The sequence below is a fragment of the Acomys minous genome (assembly GCF_964271855.1).
Source record: "Acomys minous genome assembly, chromosome: 18".
NCBI lineage: Eukaryota > Metazoa > Chordata > Mammalia > Rodentia > Muridae > Acomys > Acomys minous.
The window spans coordinates 9,506,731-9,527,598 of record NC_140501.1 but is presented as its reverse complement, the minus strand read 5'-3'; the positions used below and the strand labels follow the sequence as shown (position 1 = coordinate 9,527,598).

Sequence of the window (20,868 nt, the reverse complement as noted above, 5' to 3'; positions counted from 1 at the left end):
TCTTCTGTTAATTCCTCACAAGCTTAATATTTTAATTATCAAAGTAATTCTATCATGTGGCACATTAGATGATTATTTCCAAAATTATGCCCACATCCACTACCATAACTGCTGCTATTGACCATTTAACAATCACTAGACTCACTGAATACATGCAGAGAGGCAGAAAGTGGTCCATGAAACATTTGCAAACACTAGGAACTGTCCATTTTTTTAAATGCCCTGTATCATGTTGCTCATCTTCATCATGTAATTAGGGCATTTAATTTGCCAGAGTTTCTGAACTCCCTTCTGGGACAGAGAACAAGGGTGTTTCTCAATCATCTTCCTCACAGGGCATCCCACAATAATTATGATATTCATGTCAACAGAGACAGTTAATGCATATAAAGCCTGAAACATGTAAGAAAGCTCTGTCTCTGCATGAATAGTTTTTATTTACAAAGTGAAATATCCATGGTCATCATATTCACCACAGAGTATGAAATTTGTTAGCATGAAGGCATTTTATCCCTGTTTTTCTGTGTTGTTTTTAATCAGTAAGCGAGTACTGACCTGATTCGCTTAAAGCAAAGAATCCTATTTCCTAGGGGTGAAATGCCAGCTACAGGATATAGCTTTCCTTCTATTTTCCTCCCAAAAATACTTTTAGAGATTTGCCATTTTTCTTTCAATGCTTGATTAAGACAGTTATGGAGAAACATTTTTAGGTGGGGAAACCTAGTCTTACATGAGTAATCCTGTCTTTTTCCAACCTGAAAGGTTGGGAAGTTTTATACCTTAAATACGTGGACTAATAAAGCAGAACTCTACTTACTAAGTAGTATCTAACCCACTAAGGTAGTTAAAGATTGGTTCTAATGAGGCCAAGGTCACAGTATAAAGATGCAACCATGCCAATTATTTCACGAATAGAGATATATTATCCCATGGTTGCCTACTGGGTTTGTTCTAGGTCCAAAATTCATAAGATGGAATTAATTAGAGGATGCAGTGGCTTGGCAGAACTGTTCCAGCATTAGTCGAAGCTGAAAAGATTTCAAGTTTGTATCTTTTTGCAGATTGGCATCTTTCCCGTCTTTATTTTTTTTTTAATTAAAGATACTATTTGAAGCTAGGTTATATGCTTCTAAGTTGGATAGATTGGAAAATGCATGAACTAATGTGACCTTTAGAATGCAATTCAGTCATTCTTCTCTCCCCTGATGGCATCTCTGTGCCACTTTAGTAATCATGTCAGGAGTAGATTATTTGAATATATGCAACAAAATCAAACCTTTATGAAGGACATACATGAAATGTATGTTTCTTTCCTACCCCACAGACATTCTGTTTCCTCTGTAAAGTTAACTGTAGTCAATTCCTATCTTTCCTTTTTAAATATAGTATAATATATGTCATAGGTTCTCCCTATCATTCATAACAAAGAACTATATTTTTAAATTATTTATATGACAGTCATGGAAAACTTCCCTTCTTTCCAAAATAATTGCTAAATAATTGGTCCTTTTAAAGCTTACCCAGTGCTATAATTCTGTGTTAAAAATCCATGCTTCAAAGGAATATTGAATTACAGTATGCACTCAATATGAAAGGCTTGTATTCTGCTCCATAAATAGTCATGTTATGTTTCTTCATAATCTATGTAGCTATACAAATTATTAACTTTTCCTGATGACAGTAGTTCATGTATGTAGTTATATATTATTATTATTTTTTTTTTAATCAGAAGACTTTTTTTTCCTTTATTAATTTATTCTTGTTACATCTCAATGGTTATCTCATCCCTTGTATCCTCCCATTCTTCCCTCCCTCCCATTTTCCCCTTATTCCCCTCCCCTATGACTGTTATATATTATATAGCTACTTGAGATTTTTTCTACATTTAAAGGTATCCATTTTATCAATTATAGGACCTGTAGCTAATGTCATTTTAACTATTCTACTTTGGATATATGAAATTCATTGTCAGAATATTATTCCAAATATCATCATATTGGCATGAAAAAAACTAATTTTTCTTTTTTTGTACTAAGAAGCTTTTCCTCCAAGTGTTCACCTAAGAAAACTGTCTTCTCTTAACAGAATTCACCAAGACACTCAGTAATAAACCTCATTCAGCGGCCACATACAATTGTTCAGGGTGCTCACTGAGCACACATGTCCATCCTCAATTGCAGTCAGAACTGATGACTAATCCCTTATACTGTTGTATGCCTCCATGTTTTTGGAAGAAGCAGCTTCTGTTTTGAAATGAACACTAACTCACAATGCCATTTTAGAGGAATGCTTTCCTGAGCTTAAAATGAGGCTTTTTTTTTTCTTTTCTGTTTCTGTAATTAAGAGTTAAAGTCAATTAGTCAATTAATAACTTTGAATTTTGGCTGGCATTATAAATTGTTTTGGCCAACTCAGAATGTGTCTAAAGCAACATTTTATGAGCCCTAAAATCAAGATCTCAAGAAGTTTTGCTTCTATTTTTTTTGTTTGTTTGCTTATTTGTTTTTCCTTTGTATTAGAGAACTGTTTCTCTAAGATCAGTGAAGTCAGTTGGACTGAAAAGAAAGATAAGTAACCTTATGTAACACCCTGCTCTTATCACTTTGATGACAGGAAGGTCTTGATCTGTTTGCCCAGTCACTTGCTACTTAAATGTATTCTCAAAAGCAAGGAGAACTCAGGCATCTGAGGGAAATGACACGAAAAAATATATATCAGTGAGGTCTTAAGTCATGGTTTTCAGATGGCTTGCTTTAAAGAATTACCTAACACTATTATTATTTCTGGCATTTGCTAGGCCAAGGAATGAGATGGGACATTTTCTGGACTTACAGAAATCTATCAAAGGCGTTAGCACTGATTCCTGCCAGTCAGAACACCATCTACAGATTTAAATGTGCTCATATCATATGAATTCTAAGCTCACAAAATAAAATAGTCTTTGGGTGACTCTAACAGTTATCCTGAAGGATGGTAATTTTGCTGCTTTAAGAAAATCAAGTTACCTTGACAACCTGCTTGCTCAATAAAATATAAAACTGTAAAGGTGTTACTTAATTAAAATGGAGAGTGAATCCTGACACTATGTACTAGAAGAGCTCTAAAATTGATATCTATCCTTGTTGCCTAAGATCAGATAAGACCCTCTGTGGGCTGTGCAATTTTGCTTCTACCAAAAATGTGTTGTTTGAATCAAGAGAGAGACCATTCTGTTCTATTTGTTTCTATAATGCCATGATCCTACATGAATAAATTATGCCAACTATATCAAAATGTTAGCAATATGAAAAGGCATACGGAGACAGTCTCTCAAACACTACCATTAGGAAAGTCACATTTTCACTGTGTGTCTGCAAATGCCAGTAAAAGTTCTTTATTCCCTGCTATTTTTTTTAATTTAAGAATTTAGAAATCATTTATACTATTGTACATTTGTCTGGCTATAAGATTATTTAATATCCATAAATAATAAAAATAGATTGGGTTTTGAAATAAATATAGCTGTGTATAAAATGGTATTCTAATCATTCATTGTGAATGTTTACAATTAAAATGTTGGTAGCTTTCAAATATATTTGTATGTTTCTGGAGAGAGATACTAGTGAAAATAAAAGAAAAAAATGAAGAAAATCGTTTGAAAGGAGGAAGGGGAGGAAATAAAAAATTGATTGTGTTCAATGAAATATTACAAAGCCAAGGAAAAACTACCTTAGAAATTTCATGTGATTTTATGTGAAAATTAAATGAATGTTTTAAGCACCATTTCTACGAGAATAGTTCACATCAATTGGAAAGGCCCTGTTTTGTCTGTTTGTTTCACTGACAGGACATGAATGTGAATAAAAGAGCTATAAATATTTACTTTCATTCCCTAAAAAAAAATAAGCTCATGACATACATATAAGAAGATTAAAGAATCCACAGAATGTTCCTAGAAGGTCCAACATAATGATGGACCTAGATAATGTCTACAAGGACATAGTAGTCTGATTCTGGAAAGAAAGAAAAGCTATGTCTATTATCAATAATAACACTAAATAACCAAAACGAAGGGTTTTTATCTACTTTGTCTTTCATGTTAACTTTGGCTAAAAACGATTTTCAAGATCACAGAACTTTTAAGGCGCAAATGTAATTTTCCAAAATTATCTCAACAACAGCATTAACAAAAGTTGGTTGTGCTAATGTTTTCTACAGAGATCCTAAGTCAGATGTACTCTGTGAATCAGAGCTCTAGAGGCTGGGGACAGAGAGCTCTCTCAGAAAAGCGATGCTGCCAACTATCGCAGCCTCGTTGTTGGAGGCTGGGAGACAGGCAGATCCATGGAACTGGAGCTCCTTGGCCAGCCTTCCTACTGGAATTGATGAGCACTAAGTTCAATGAAAGACTTTGTACAGAAAAATGAAATAGAGATGGTGAGGGACATTTAAGAATGAATCTTGTCTCCACATACGCATGCACATGTGTGTATATGTTTTGTTTTTTTGGGCAGAGAAGGACTCAAATGAAAGATGCTAAGTTCCAAACTTCTGAGTCCACACTTAATCTTCAATTTTTCTTACTCTATATTTTCATGTTTGTGCTTTGAATCTACAGCTCCAATGCCTTTTCCAATCACCATTAAGTAAGTTCTTAATCACAACTAGTCTTCCCACAATTCACCTTAGATTCTGGATGCTTTTACTTTTCATTTCATAGCCCACTCTTTATATTGTATATTTGTTAGAGTGTTGTCACTGTACTGAAAAATTAATCTAACTCATCAGTGTTAAATCTTCTAGTATAGATTAACTAAGCTTAGTTCTATGCATAGAACTTGACAGAACACAATTTAATAATGATTTTATACATTTCTGTCCTATGTGAATTTATATTTAATTTTCTCAACTCTATTCTGAAAAGCACTAAATATGTAAAAAGAAAATGTGATATACAAATAATTCTTTCACTTATTAAAATAGTGTTCAAATTCATACTAGAACTGAGGACTTACAACTTAAACCTTTATCCAATGTTTCTACTTTGCTACTTCTTCTCTAAAGCCATTGATATAGGCTATTTCCAGAGGTGGAATAAAGGGTATTTGAGATAGAAATGAAAACTGTAATATTCATACCCTTCGCGGTCACAGTAAATTGCTGAAGATGTAATAAAATCAAATATTAATGTACTTTATTGAAAATAAGCACTGGCCTGAAACAGGTCAGTACAAGGAGGTCAGTCTAGCTAATCTGGATGTGCCATGATATAGACAATCTTATCACCTAAATAAGAGACGGGTAGCCAGAAATACTTTGAACCAGAAGACTGTTCAGGTGTTGCCAATAGACAGCTCATTCTCCACATGGGGGAAGATGGATCGAGTGGGAGACTGCCTCTGTCAAGATCTCTGGTGCCACGGATGTCATCACTGCCCGTTGGCAAGAGGCCCTGTGGGAACACAGAAGAGAGGGATGCAAACTGTCCGGATGAGGCCTGATAGGCTGTGGACAGTGAGGAAGAGGATCCCACCTGTCAAAGGTCTAGGGGAGAGAAATGGATAGGGAAGTGAGAACAGGAAGATAAGATCAAGGGGTTACAGTCCGGATGTAATGTGAAATTAATAATATAACAACAACAACAACAACAACAACAACGATGATGATGATAATAGAGACTGTGAGTACTCCATTGGAGTTCTTCAGTGGCCAAAAATCGTGAGGAATGTTCAAGGAAACAGTCATGACTACAGGAAACATGAATGGATAGCTTCCCGCCACATGTCCCTGAGGAAGTTTGAGTCCGCCAGAGTTTAAATTCAAGACGCTATCCTCTAGGAACTACACGTAGGATGCATATTTTGTCCTAGCTTTCTCCTTTGAAAGAAAGACTAACCCTCAGAATTCAGGGGCTATTAGTGACTAAAACAAAAACACAGTCTTTATACTTACTGTCCCATAGAATTTTAGGAGAAGTCCTTGTTAAATTCTACACTCAATTTATGTTAACCGGTAGATATCTGTCGTGACTTCAATACTGTCTGTCCCTTGTGAGTTCATTTAAAGGAGGCTTACTCTAAAGTTTGACACTGTTGATGCTGTGGGAGTTTTACATCATATTGACTAAAGAGGAGTCAATGTGTTGTTCAGAGTGACGGTTTTGGATGAGATTAAGTCAGTTATAAAGGGACAAATACTTCTTATCAAAGCAAGCCCTTATAAATGAGTCTCTTTCTGACTTTCTATCTGTTCTCCCCTGACAATCCTTCAGCACTGTAACATATTGAGAAATTGCCTGCATGCCAGAAGAGCTAAACTGGCACCATCAGCTTGAACTTCCATGACCCAGATTTAGAACCTTGGTACACTGACAAAAATGGACTGAAGGGACTTGCCACTGACTGGTTGGGTTAGCAATAGCTTTCATTAATACTTTCTTTGACTAAGCTAAGAAAGAACTTTCAAGTTTATGATTATAAAGAGATATGTGGAAAATGCCTCTGACTGGCTCGCTGTTGGGAGATAAAATTTTAGGGAGAGATTGGTGTCAGTACATGAATTGTTTTAAGTGTAAAGGATAAAACCCATAAGAAGGTAATTGAGTCTGAAGCTATATCATATGGAGTAGAGTCAGTGTTGAAAATTTCAGCAGTTGAGAGATATATACATTGCAAACCTACTGGAAGAATGCTGACTCTCTGGAAAATTCATGTGCCACTCTGGCATCATGCCATATTTGTTAAGATAGTGCCTATGAATCCAAATTGCTTGGAGATATGTTCTGAGTTAGCATTTAACTAATCTACAGTATCTAGTAATGAAACATTTATTTCAACTAAAAAGAATAAAGCATGACTCCTGGTAATAAAAGAAAATTTAAAAATGTTAAGAGTGTACTCTAGACTGATATATAGTAATATGTACAGCTTTTAAATTATTTCTTTCATTTTGGGAATTATAATGTAGTCACATGTTTCCTCCTTCCCTTTTCATGCCTAAACTCTTCCATGTAGCCCTTCTTGCTCTCTTTTAACCTATGGCTTATTTTTGCATTAATTGTTATTACATGAATATATATTCTTCTTAATAAAATATGTTAACTGTTAATATTTTTTTTCAGTGCATATGGCTTCAGCTGGTGAGCTCTGCCCTGGGGAAGGCTTTTTCTCCCACTCTCAGCATTCTTTCGTTGCCTGTAGCACTCACTATAAGGCTGAGGGCTTATACTCTCTCCCCCTAAACACTCAACCATCCACTTTGACATCTGTATCTCTTTAAACAACGTCTATCCATACAAACATGACTTGTGTAGCACTCAGTCTCCTCCAAGATGCTGGGCATAGCTAAGCTTGATACCTTGCTGGCTCATTCAGCTACTAATAGATACGAATTGGTACTATATATGGTAATCCTTGAAGAGATATTTAAAGAAGGTAAGATTGAGGCAGATAAAGAACAGGCCTCTGAAGAAAACAGACAGTTGTGCCCTATCCCGTGACCAGAGGTGTACCATGGGAAGAGAAGCTGGGTGTCAAATAAAGAGACTGAAAGCTCCCCATGTGGTAATTGGTGTCACCTGGCATAGCGTGCGAGACAGTTTATAGTTAAGAGCACCATTACTTTTTTTTTTTTTAAAGTGTTGCTAGCATGCAATTAAGAGCAGACTCATGGCACCTGAAGATCAATAAGCTAAGCACACAAACTGAAAGTGCAAGTGAGAGGGAAAGGCAAAGAGCCCTCCTGTCACGGAAAAATCCACACACACGCTGCACTCTGGGCCTTTATTTGCAAGGGACCAGAATTTAATTGGATAAGTGAGCATAGCAACTTATTTTCAGGCATATTTTTTTTCATAACAACCGTACAGTCACCGGTCACTGTGTCTCTTGTCCTTTATTGAAAGGTTCTTATTTCCACGCATGGAATGTCTTGAGACAGGACTTGCAGTTGCAGCTCTACCAGAGCTGCAGTTAGAACCCACGCCTCTCTGTGTACAGTTATACATGCATCAGTTACAGTTCAGTTGCTCTTTAAATGCTGCCACAGCAGCTCTATTGTATGTACTGTGAGCTTTGAGTTACAAATTGATCGTCATTTTCTTTATGTGACATCAACAGATACCAGACCACCCTGCGACCATAACTCTTAGTGTACCTCTCTGCCGTTTCAATCTCTGTCACTGCAAAGCTGCTGTTGTTGTACCTATCATAGGTATTTCCTGGCAATTAATTATGAGAAAAAAGTTCTTTCTCACCTCGCCCCATAACTCAGAAAAGGATATCTCTAATTTTCATCTTATCTGTTTATTATCTATTGATATATCTTATCATAAGAACAATTTTAGGAAAACTGTTATCCATGGATTTCCCGGAAACTGTAAGTCTGAAGAGAAGTTAAAGTAGAACAGGAGGAAGAAAAGCTAACTTTGTAGTGTGTTAGTTGATTGGTCATGTTTGATTAACATTGCCAAACATAGAGCTATTTCCAGGGTGGTTTGCCTCTACAAAGAGCAAAAGTAAATGGATCCACACCCTTTCTTTCTAGCTGTGAATGCTAGAAAATATTGTCCTATCAGATTCTTATAGACTCTGGTAGGAGCCAAGGGAATGTGGTTCAAATATCAGGAAAAGAATGATTAAGCTCTCTCTCCAAGTAATTGGCTGATGTTTTTGCAGGTTAGTGATAACAAGCTGCTGGGTCATCGACAAGCAGACAAAAAATCTCTGGAAAAGGATTGCCTTCAAGGATACTAATTGGTGAATATCATTGCAAATACTTATCTCCAACTATGTTATGTCACCATGAACATAAAAAGCAGGCTTCTCAAGAACACAGCGGACTATCTGTGTGTGTCAGATTCTAAAGCCCATACTGTGCCGTCACCTGTAGAAGAAACTTGCAGATGAATAATTGTCATCTGCATTCCTGCTGTTTTATACTCTGAGTTATAATGTGATTTTCAATGCATTGGTTAATGGTTCTATTGGATCAATTATGTCTCAGGGTTTGCAATTTCAGATAGGCATTGCTAGAACTTCTCCTGGAAGATTTCTTTCTTTACTATAATGCATCAAGTTCCCATTCCCCAGGCCAGGTTTCCTATACAGTTCTGTGAACATCTCCTCAAACCTAGGAATATGACTCCTAGTAGCAGTTCCCATGTGAGTGAAGAGATCTTTTTATTCTGCTGCACACACCTGGGGTTCATCTTGAGTCCATGCTCATGGTCCAGTCCACATTGTGCTAGCTCCATTTCTGTTTCTGTGACAAGCTACAGAATTCAATGTAAGATGATTAAAGGGTCATTTTGGTAATAGATTCAAAGGTTCTGGTCCATGGAGGCCTCACCTCTATGTTTAGGTCTGCTTAGTCAAGTCCATCTGGGTAGGAGCAGGTAACATAGCAAACATGTTATGGCAGCCAGAGGGTGGGGAGATAAATTGAAAAGGGAAGGCAGAAAAACATGGGGGAGAAAAGGGGATAAAGAAGGATGGAGAATTCTGGGTCTCAGTGTCACCTGGAAAGGAACACCCTAGTACTTATCCATCTGGTCACTTTCACCTCCCAACATCTTCAAGGGCTCATGGCAAAGGTTTTGCCATATTGACCTTTGTTGCACATTTGAACTGTAGACTTATCACCAGTACAAGATGCCCAGCATGAGCACATAGAGCAAGTATCAAGTTAACATCCTTCCTTCCTACATTCTTATTCATTTCCTGCATTAGCCATGTTGAAAATGCAAATGTGAGCATGATCTTCTCTATAAAAATCACTCACAAGCCTCCTCGTGACTGCAGGAACTATAGTGTCATTTCCACTGCTCACAGTTCCCAGCTCTCAATCTGGATCAGCCTCCGGCTCGTGCTGTCTTCCTTCCTCTTCCGCTCAGATAATAGTAGCTCGAATTCTTTCCTTGTTATCAGCTATGAACTAGACTCTTCCACAGCATAGGCTCATGGCCTCATGCACACATGCAAACATATACAAGTTAATATGGATATATACAAACTTATACATGGTTACACACAATCACATACAAAAATTAATCTGTTTATATGCTTTTTCTATCCCATGTTATTAGCTAGATCTAATATTCAATGGACAACCAGAATACCAATTAATGATGCCATCTTTTCTTAAACAGTTATAAAAATTAACTTAATTCATATTGGTCCTAATTTGTCAACAACTGTGTCCATCATCTTCTTCACTAAAAGATATTTAACTATCTTCATTGGTGGTCATTCTCCTTGAAAATTTAGTATTGAGTTTATTCTCAAAACTTCTTATAAATTACTCTATGTTGATACATTTTAAAATAAATATAATATACTAAATTTCCAAACCTGTATTTTAAATAAACCAAAATAGTTTTTCTTAAATGAGTTGTTTTTATTTATATTGAATATTTGTAGCTATAAAAAATTGTGTTAATCAGGCAGGCATCCAAGACAGTTCCAAGGGATCTTTTTAGCACTGAAAAGTATTATTAGCTTTTTTCATAGCATCTAATTGAAATTGTTTACTACATGGTAAAGAAAGCACGAAAATAATGGAATGAAGTTTAACTTTCAGATATTAAATTAGAGCATTTTGAAGTAAATACAATTATCTCAGATTTTTTGTTGCTAAATATTTTGATGGGACCCATCTGTAAATGATTTTAATTATTTTATATTTATTTTTTGTGTATAAATGTTTTGTCTGCATGTATTCATATGCTTGCATAGTGCCCAAGGAGGCTGGAAGAGGTCTTTGAATATGTTGGTAACAGAGTTCAAACAGCTGTGAGCTGTATGTGGGTGTTGGAAGCTGTTCTTCCTCTGGAAGAACAGAAAAAGCTCTTCACCACTGAACCATATCCAGCCTCACACGTAAAAAGTTAACTGTATGTTCAGAGCATCATGCAGATGCTTGGTGTATTTGAAAATCGACACTATAGAATCTTATGCAATGATACCAAGAAAGAAACTCTTCCCATGATCCATGGCAAGTTATTGACCCACAAAGCCACCCTATCAACTTACTGTGTCTTCCTATGTGTCCAGTCTATTGCATTATGATGTTATAATCAAAATGCAATTTTAAATGATAAGTTATATACTTTGACAACACCTATGGTACACACAATACTGAGTGATAATTTTATTTGAAGAGGTAATTTGCAAAACATTTCACATTAAAAGAGTTATTACCCACTCTAAGACAAGTCACTGTTCATATCCAGTAATACAAAAATAGTTTTTATGGTAGTGATTGACATTCTGAAAAACTCTCTTTGCCAGGTGGTCTTCTGTCCTTTGATTTGACTTCTTTGGTGTCTTCTCTGTAGCAAATTTCATTTCCTCTTCTGACCTCTTCCACTGCATAAAAGGTAATCTTGATTATGCGATTTTGCATACTCGACCTTGTTGTCAATTACCATTTAGCTACTGTAAAAGTTTAAATGCCTCCATATGACATGTGGATACTACATTTACTTGTCACTCTCTTCCTTTCAATGTAGACTGATGGAAACTTTATGCAACTTGGACCAGAGTGAAATAGCCCAGTGGTGGTGAGGTTTTTTTTAAATTTTTAATTTTAATTGTATTAATTTATTCAGATTACAACTCAATTGTTACCCCATCACTCACTTGTATCCTCCCATTCCTCCCTCTATACCATTTTCACCCTACCCCCCACCCCCATTCCGCCAGGCCTATGACTGAGGGAGACCTCCTCCCCCACTATATGGTCATAGGCTATCAAGTCTCATCTTGGTAGCCTGCTTATTCTTTCTTTGAGTGCCACTAGGCCTTCCCACCAAGGGGAGGTGGTCAAGTATGGAGCACCAGAGCTCTTGTCAAAGTCAGTACCCACTCTCCACATAACTGTGGAGAATATCCTGCCCATTGGGTAGATCAGAGTAGGGGTTTGATGTTTACTATTGTTTGTCCTTGGTTAGTGCATAGTTTGAGCAGAACTGTCTGGGCCCCAATCCACCAATCATGCTCTTCTTGTAGGTTTTTAGGACCCTCTGGGTTCTTCTATTTCCCCATCTCCTATATTCCTCTTACCTAGAGTCTCAGTAGGATGTCCTCACATCTATCCAAATCTCCTGGTAAGTGAAGACTTTCAGGGGACATGCCTTTTGGGCTAGTGCCCAATTATAAGTGAGTATGTACCATGTGAGTCTTTCTGCTTCTGGGTTAACTCATATGATCATTTCTAATCTCATCCATTTGTCTACAAATTTAGGGAATTCCTTGTTTTTAATAGCTGAATAGTATTCCATAGTGTAAATGTACCACAATTTCTTAATCCATTCTTTAACTGAGGGGCAGTTAGGTTGTTTCCAGGTTCTGGCTATTATGATTAAGGCTGCTATGAACATGGTTGAGCATATGTCCTTGTTGTGTGGTGGAGCATTTTCTGGGTATATTCCAAGGAATGGAATAGATAGGCCTTTCCCCAGTTTTTCCAAAGTGGTTTTATAAGTTTGCATTCCTACCAGTAATGAAGGAGTGTTCCTCTTTCTCCACATCCTTGCCAGCACGTGGTGTCACTTGAATTTTTGATCTTAGCCATTCTAATTTGTAAGATGGAATCTCAGACTCATTTTGATTTGCATTTCTCTGATGACTAAAGATGTTGAGCATTTCTTTAGGTGTTTCTCATCCATTTGATATTCCTCTGTTCACAATTCTCTGTTTAGTTCTGAGCCCCATTTCTCAGTTGTGTTATTTGGTTTGGTGGTGTTTAATTTGTTGAGTTCTTTATATATTTTGAATATTAGATCTTTGTCAGATGTAGGGTTGGTGAAGATCTTTTAGTGGTGGTGAATTATAACCTCTACTTCATCCAGGCCTATTTTTTAAAACTCAGAAATTGTTAATTGTAATTTGTTACATGTTGGTCATGCCTTATCTTTTTGATAGCTTACCATGGAAGAAGGTGTGTTTGATATTTATGTCATTCTTTTCATGTGAATCTGGTTCATAGAAACCATAGATATGTATAGTGTCATATATATATATATATATATATATATATATATATATATATATATGAAGACTCCATAATTTGATAAGATGGACTTGTAGATTTGCAATTTCATTTGGGTTCATGGGGGGGGGGAGTTCATTTCTTACTATCACTGGATAAGATTCTAAAATGTTGACTTTAAAATACACCAAGCATCTGTATGTTTCTGTGAACACTGTTAGAACTTTACCTGTGTGAAGCTGAAGTTGGTGGTGAAGAGCTTTTTCCATTCTTCCAGAGCACCTGGAAGAACCTGTCCTTGAGGCACCACTTGACAGCTCACTATTGTTTGCTACTCCATTACCAATGTCCTCAAAGACCCCATCCAGCCGCCTTTGGGCACTATTTAAGCATAAGTAGTCCCTCTATTTTGGCAGAGTCATCTTCACTTCTTTTTGTTTGGGGCAGATGTTAAATTCTCCTAAATGCATTACTAGTTGAAGCAAATTCAAGACCTTTGATCAATCTTGACTTATTACATATTATTCGTTCCCTGGATCAGACAGGGAATCTACGTGTCCTGACTCTGCTGTGGCCTATACAAAATTAAAATCGACATTATTTATCCATAGTAACAAAAAAGGCTATTGTGTGCATAAATAATGACTTTGACAGATGTTGTTTTTAAAGATTATAAAAATTTACAGCTTTACCTGACTGTCTTCCTTTGCTGAAGGTGTCTATCACTGAGTGACCTCAAACTTCTGGCATCTTTTTCATAGTTTGTGTGCTATATAATTATTGACTTAACTAGGTACAGGTGCATTAGGTACTCTTTGAGAATATTTTACTTAAGAGTTTTTAAAAAAGGAATATGGGTTGAATATTTTTTTTCTTTTTTTTCTCCTTTATTAATTTATTCTTGTTACATCTCAATGGTTATCCCATCCCTTGCATCCTCCCATTCTTCCCTCCCTCCCATTTTCCCCTTATTCCCCTCCCCTATGACTGTTCCTGAGGGGGATTACCTCCCCCTGTATATGTTCATAGGGTATCAAGTCTCTTCTTGGTAACCTGCTGTCCTTCCTCTGAGTGCCACCAGGTCTCCCCCTCCAGGGGACATGGTCAAAGGTGAGGCACCAGAGTATGTGAGAAAGTAATATCCCACTCTCCACTCTACTGTGGAAAGTGTTCTGTCCATTGGCTAGATCTGGGTAGGGGTTTAAGGTTTACAGCCTGTATTGCCCTTGGCTAGTGACTTAGTTTGAGCGGGACCCCTGAGCCCAAATCTGCCTATCATAATGTTCTACTTGTAGGTTTCTAGGACCCTCTGGATCCTTCTATTTTGCCATTCTCCCATGATTCTCTCATCTAGAGTCCCACTAGAATGTCCTCCCCTCTGTCTCAGTTTCCTGGTAAGTGAAGGCTTTCGTGGGACATGCCCCTTGGGCTAATATGCAGATATAAGTGAGTATATACCATTTGAGTCTTTCTGCTTCTGGGTTAACTCACTCATTATGATCATTTCTAGCTCAATCCATTTATCCACAAATTTTGGGAATTCCTTGTTTTTAATAGCTGAATAGTATTCCATAGTGTATATGTACCGCAGTTTCTTTATCCAATCTTCTATTGAGGGACACTTAGGAAAGCGACAGCCTACAGACTGGGAAAAGATCTTCACCAACCCTACATCTGACAAAGGTCTAATATCCAAAATATATAAAGAACTCAACAAATTAAACACCACCAAACCAAATAACCCAATTGAGAAATGGGGCTTGGAACTAAACAGAGAATTCTCAACAGAGGAATATCAAATGGCTGAGAAACACTTAAAGAAATGTTCAGCCTCCTTAATCATCAGGGAAATGCAAATCAAAACAACTCTGAGATTCCATCTTACACCCATCAGAATGGCTAAGATCAAAAATTCAAGCGACACCACATGCTGGCGAGGATGTGGGGAGAGAGGAACACTCCTTCATTGCTGGTGGGAATGCAAACTAGTACAGCCACTTTGGAAATCTATCTGGTGCTATCTCAGAAAAATGGGAATAGGGCTTCCTCAAGACCCAGCTATTCCACTCCTTGGAATATACCCAGAAGATGCTCCAGCACACAACAAGAAAATTTGCTCAACCATGTTCATAGCAGCCTTATTCATAATAGCCAGAACATGGGTTGAATATATTAATCAGTCACAAGAAGGCAGAAGTTCTCACCAGTATGAGAGCAGATACTGCAGCATTCATGTGACTGACACTCTGAAGTTTGCCCAAGTAAGGCTCATGTCAGTTTATCTGAAACAAAATTATCGGTAAAGCCAATATGAAATTCTTCAATTATCCTCATCTATCACATGTTGAATAACAGAAATTTAGAATTCTAATTTTATAGTAGCGGCTGTAATTATAAATTTACTCCCTTGTCCAAATCACACATAGAACCTAAAATCCTCCACCTTCTTATTGGCTACTACGAGAACTGGAACCATGCGTTTTTTTTACAAGGGTTGGCTTAGAACCTGTTCCAGAACACCTTCTTCATGTGGCCTCTGTGTATGCACTTATTCTGATCAGCCATTTCACGTTTTACTTACTGATTTTCTTTCTACTCTATATTGCCCCCAAACTGGACATATTCTTGTCATATACTCTTTTAAATTACCTATTTATAGATTTTTACACAATAAAGTTTATAAATCTTTGGGAAATGCATTGTGCTTTTCTTCCTTTATATCAAAAATTTTTAAGATGATTATTTTGGAGAATTATAGAATGAGTACATGAATGAATGTGTAAATGTACTTCCACAATCTCATTTACAGCAAGAAGAGACAGGTTTTCTCTCTGTAGCCTTGGCTGCCCTGGACTCTCTTTGTAGACCAGGCTGTCCTGGAACTCATAGAGATCCAACTGCCTCTGCATCCCAGAGTGCTAGGATTACAGTTGTGTGCTACTATGCCCAAGATACATTATTGTTTTTTAATTTAATTCATATTCTGATTTTATGTTATTTATATAAGATACATATTAGTTCCAAAGGTCTTTAGAGTAAATCTTATAACCATAAGCATCTGTAACTTTCAAGCAATATGTAATGTCTAAACACAAATATTTCAATGTCCATAGTTGTCAACAACAGGAGTGATTGAAAAATAAATTTATTTTCATATATTTCCTTTTTAAACATTTTATTACATTCATAATCTTTATTATAATTCAACAAGTTACTATAATATTAACAGGATACAAGGGCACCTATTTAGTGAGTATTTGAACTCTTTTTCATCCATCAGAGTCCTACTTTCACTATTCCCTTTTTTAAGGCATTATAGCCTCTGGGATATAAAAGGATAAGGACAGTAAGATAATAGCAACAAAAATCCCTGGAAAACATCATTTTATATATTATAGTTGAATAATGCATTGGTGTGTAGAAAACCATTACTCAAAACTTTTTGAACTTATTCATTTAATCTTCACAAAACACTAACAGCAGGCATCATTAGCCAATTTCATAAGAGAACTGAGGCAACTGACCTAAGAGTACATAATTATTTAATGACTTAAGGTTTAAATTAAGGCATTCTTTCTCCAGAGGACAGTAAACACCTCAAGAATTAATAATTGGATTAAATATTCAGTTTCAAGGAAAAAGTAAAAAATAAAGCCAGTGTTTCACATCAGAATAAAGATAGACTGAGAAGCAAAAAATAATTAAGCGGCATTCCTCTCTTGACCTTTTGTAGTGGTTAACAAAAGCAATCTATTTAATAATGTCACTTTCAAATTCTTACACCTTCACTGGCTCCAAATTACCTTGAGGTTAAAAACCAAGGTCTTAAATAGGCTTTCAAAATGACCTATAATATGACCTCATCTTACTGCCTTAGAGTTATGCCCTTCACATTCCTAAGGTTTTTGTTGCTGTGTTGTTGTGCAGGAAAATGAAGTGGTTGAAAACAAGTATAGACAAAGGATTCTCTAGTTCTGTCACACTGATCATCTTACTATGATACTGTATCTTGTGGGACTATATAGAAGAATGTCAGTCATATCCAGCTGCAGAGCTTCTTAGAAAGCAAGTGCATAAGCAAAGTGAATACAGCTGTGGCTGGGAGCACGTGCATGTCCTTGATAGTATACCATGAAGACTCTTGACACATTCATCCAAAAACTAACTTCTTGTGAACAGTTATAGCATTTCCTATAGACTCCAGTTAAGTTGATAATGAGACAATGTTTTTAGGTAAGGTTTTTAATTTTCAATTTATTCAGATTATACCCCAAATTTTATGCCCTCATTTTTATCTTCATTTCCTACCCTCCCTCCCTCTTCCACCCTATTTCCTTTCCCTAGACCTCTGATAGAAGGGGACCTCTTCCCCCATCATATGACTACAGCCTATGAGGTATCATCTTTATAGCCTGCTTCTCTTTCCTCTGTGTGCCAGCAGGCCTCCCAACCTTGAGGAAGTGATGAAGTCAGGGCCACCAGAGTTCATGTCAGAGGCAGTCCTCATTCTCCCAACAGCTGTAGAGAATCAGCTGTCCATTGGCTTTATCTGAACAGGAGGTCTAGGTTTACTGCATGCATTGTCCTTGGTCAGTGAAAGAGTTTTCTCAGCCTACCCTGGGTCCCAGCTGTCTCTTTGTGGGAATCCTGCACCCTCTGGGTCCTTTCATCCTTACATTCTTCCATACCACTCTCACTCAGAGTCCAGCAGGGAGTCCCATAGTCAGTCTCAATCCCCTGCAGGGTGAAGTCTCTCAGAAGACATCTATGTTGGGCTAATATCAACTTTTTTTTATACCATGTATGTCTTTCTGGGTCTGGGTTACCTCACTGAGGATAATAGTTTCTAGTTCTATCCACTTGCAAGCAATTGTCAAGATTTCCTTGTTGTAAAGGGCTGAGTGGTATTCTGTTGTATAAATGTACCACACTTTCTTTATCCATACTTCTGTTGAGGGATATCGGCATTGCTTCCAGATTCTGCCTATTATGAATAAGATGCTATGAATATAATTGAGCAAATGTCCTTGTTGTATGATGGCACATTTTTTGGGGGTATATGCTCAGGAGTGGTATAGTTGGATCTTGAGATAGCACTATTCCCAATTATCTGAGAAAGCGCCAGACTGATTTCCAAAGTTGTTGTACAAGCTTACACTCCAGCCAGTAATGGAGGAGTGTTCCCCTTTCTCCACATCCTTGCCAGCATGTGATGCTACTTGAGATTTTGATCTTAGCCATTCTAATAGGTATAAGATGGGACCTCAGAGTCATTTTGATTTGCATGTACCTGATGACTAAGGAAATTAGCATTTCTTAGTGTTTTTCAGCCATTCTATATTCATCTATTGAGAATTCTCTGTGTAGCTTTGTAACCCCCTTTTTAAAATTGGGTTTTTTGGTATAGTGGTGTTTAATTTCTTGAGTTCTTTATGTATTTTTTATATTAGCCATTGGTCAAATGCAGGGTTGGTGAAGATCTTTTCCCAGTCTGTAGGCTGTCACTTTGTTCTGTTGACAGTGTCCTTTGCCTTACAGAAGCTTTTCATTTTCATGAGGTCCCATTTATTAATTGTTGATCTTATAGCCTTACCTATTGGTCTTCTGTTCAGAAAGTTGTCTCCTGTGCCAGTGAGTTCAAGACTCTTCCCCACTTTTTCTTCTATCAGATTTAGTGTGTCTGGTTTTATGTTGAGGTCTTTATTCCAATTTTAATATATTTATTTGTTACTGCACATTTGTATTTTATAAAATTTTACTTTTTGTTTTACACTTTAAAGTTTAGAAGATTACACAGTCCAGAATGGTGAGATGGCTCCAGAGGAACAGGTGCTTGCTGCAAAGCCTGACTGACTGAGTTCAATCCTTGAAACAAACATGGTGGGAGTAGAGAGCCAACCCCTATGTATTGTCTTCCAACCTCCATGACACAAGTGTGTGCTCTCACAGAAATAAGCAAATAAATAATGTAATAAAACTGTTCATAATTAGTTTACTAATTACACAAGCCTTCAATTGGATATTGGAATAGTGATATATTTTAAAGACTGAAGTTGTGGTAAGGAAACTTGGAGGAGTTAAAAGGAAATTAGGTCGATATAATTCAAATATTTTGTACACATGTATGAATGTTCAAAGAATATATCGGTTTCTCTGTGTGTACCTACCCAACATCTTTGCTAGCCAATTTGTTTACAGATACTTTAATTTTCAAATTTATTATAATTTAATCAGATTGCATGCCAATTGTTATCCCCTCACTTTATTTTCCCATTCCCAGCCTCTCTCCCTCTTCTGCCCTGTTCCCTTCTTCTAGACTTCTGACAGAAGGGGACACAGAAAATTGGGAACAATCCTACCTCAAGATCCAGCCATACCACTCCTGAGCACATGCCAGAAAGATGCTCTACCATACAAGTACATTTGCTCAACTATGTTCATAGAAGCCTTATTCATAATAGCCAGAATCTGGAAATAACCTAGATGTCCCTCAACAGAAGAAGGGATAAAGAAACTCTGGTATATTTAAAGAATGGAATACTATTCAGCTTTTAAAAACAAGGAAATCTTGAAATTTGAAGGCAAATGGATGGATCTAGGAAGGATCATCCTAAGTGAGATAACTCAGACCCAAAAAGACATGCATCGTATATACTCAGGTATCTTTATTTTCATAACACTGAAAAACAGTTATTAAGCTGCAGTTTTATTGCTAGGATAATGGGAAAATATTGTTTTCTTAAATGTCTGCAATTGAAGTTCTCATCCAACACTTTCTGATATATTTAGACATACACCTTCTCTGACAGTTACAAATTCTATCAATGTGTGAAAATAAACTGTTTCCCAGCTAAGAAAATGCAAAAATCTGTCAATAATTTGCATAGTTAAAAGAAATCATTGTTTTTAAAACTGTTCTCTGTCCACTGAAGCTAGCTATGGTTTTTATGTGTAGCTTGGTCATCGCTGGGTCCCCTAAGAATAGAAGTAGGGGCTGTCTCTGACTCTGTTGCCTGCCCTTGGATCCCTTTCTGCCTGGCTGAGCTGCCTTCTCAGGCCTCAGTGGGAGAGGGTGCACTTACTCCTGCTTAGACTTGAGGCACCACTGTGGGCTGGCACCCCTGGGGGCTTCCCTTTCTCTGGGAAGAAGGCAAGTGGGGAAGGTGTGTGAAGGTGGGGGAAAGGAAGGGACTAGGATCAGACTATAAAGTGATTAAATTAATAATGTTTTAAAAGAGTTCTCTCTGATGGTTTTCTGTCTAGGCTGCTATTTTTTTTTGAGGTGTTGGGGGTTCGGGTGTGAGTAAGGGGTTGTCACAGAGGCCTTCCACAACCCTCTTTATCAACTATAAATCTGCAATCATTGTTATCTCTGCAAATTTGGTCTGTGGGGCCCTGGTCCATGTTTGTGGTCTGTACTGTCACCAGAAACCTGGTGGAAGCCGATGATCACGCCCTTGCTGGCTGTGAAAAGCAAGGCGATTCATTTTTAAAGGGGTCATTTGGAATTAATTACAGGAGACTGGAGATCGCTCAGCAGTTAAGAGCACTTGCTACTCTTTCAGAGGACCAGGACCTACATGATGGCTGACTAGTATAGGTGGCTCCAGGCCAGGGCTCCTATACTGTCATCTAGCCCCCATGGATAAGTTATGCTTGTCCTATACATACATACCTATAGGCTTTATTTTCTTAACAATTACACTTTATTATGGACTCACTAGCAGAGCATAACTCACTTCCAACCAACTAACCCAAACAATAAGAGGAGATTCAAGAACACAATAATGAAACCTTAAGGATATCAGTTCCGAGGAACGATTCTCCTGGCGTGTCAGCAGGATCTCAGCAAACCCACAATTCAACCAAGGTGGCTGCTGGAACCTGGAACAGCAGCCA

At 37.2% G+C, this 20,868-nt stretch overlaps 1 long non-coding RNA gene across 5 annotated transcripts in view; it reads right to left on the bottom strand.

The window, feature by feature from the left end:
* Positions 1–20,868, bottom strand: part of LOC311589076 — a 162,896-nt gene that overhangs the window by 52,124 nt on the left and 89,904 nt on the right. The gene's annotated exons all lie outside the window — the stretch shown is intronic.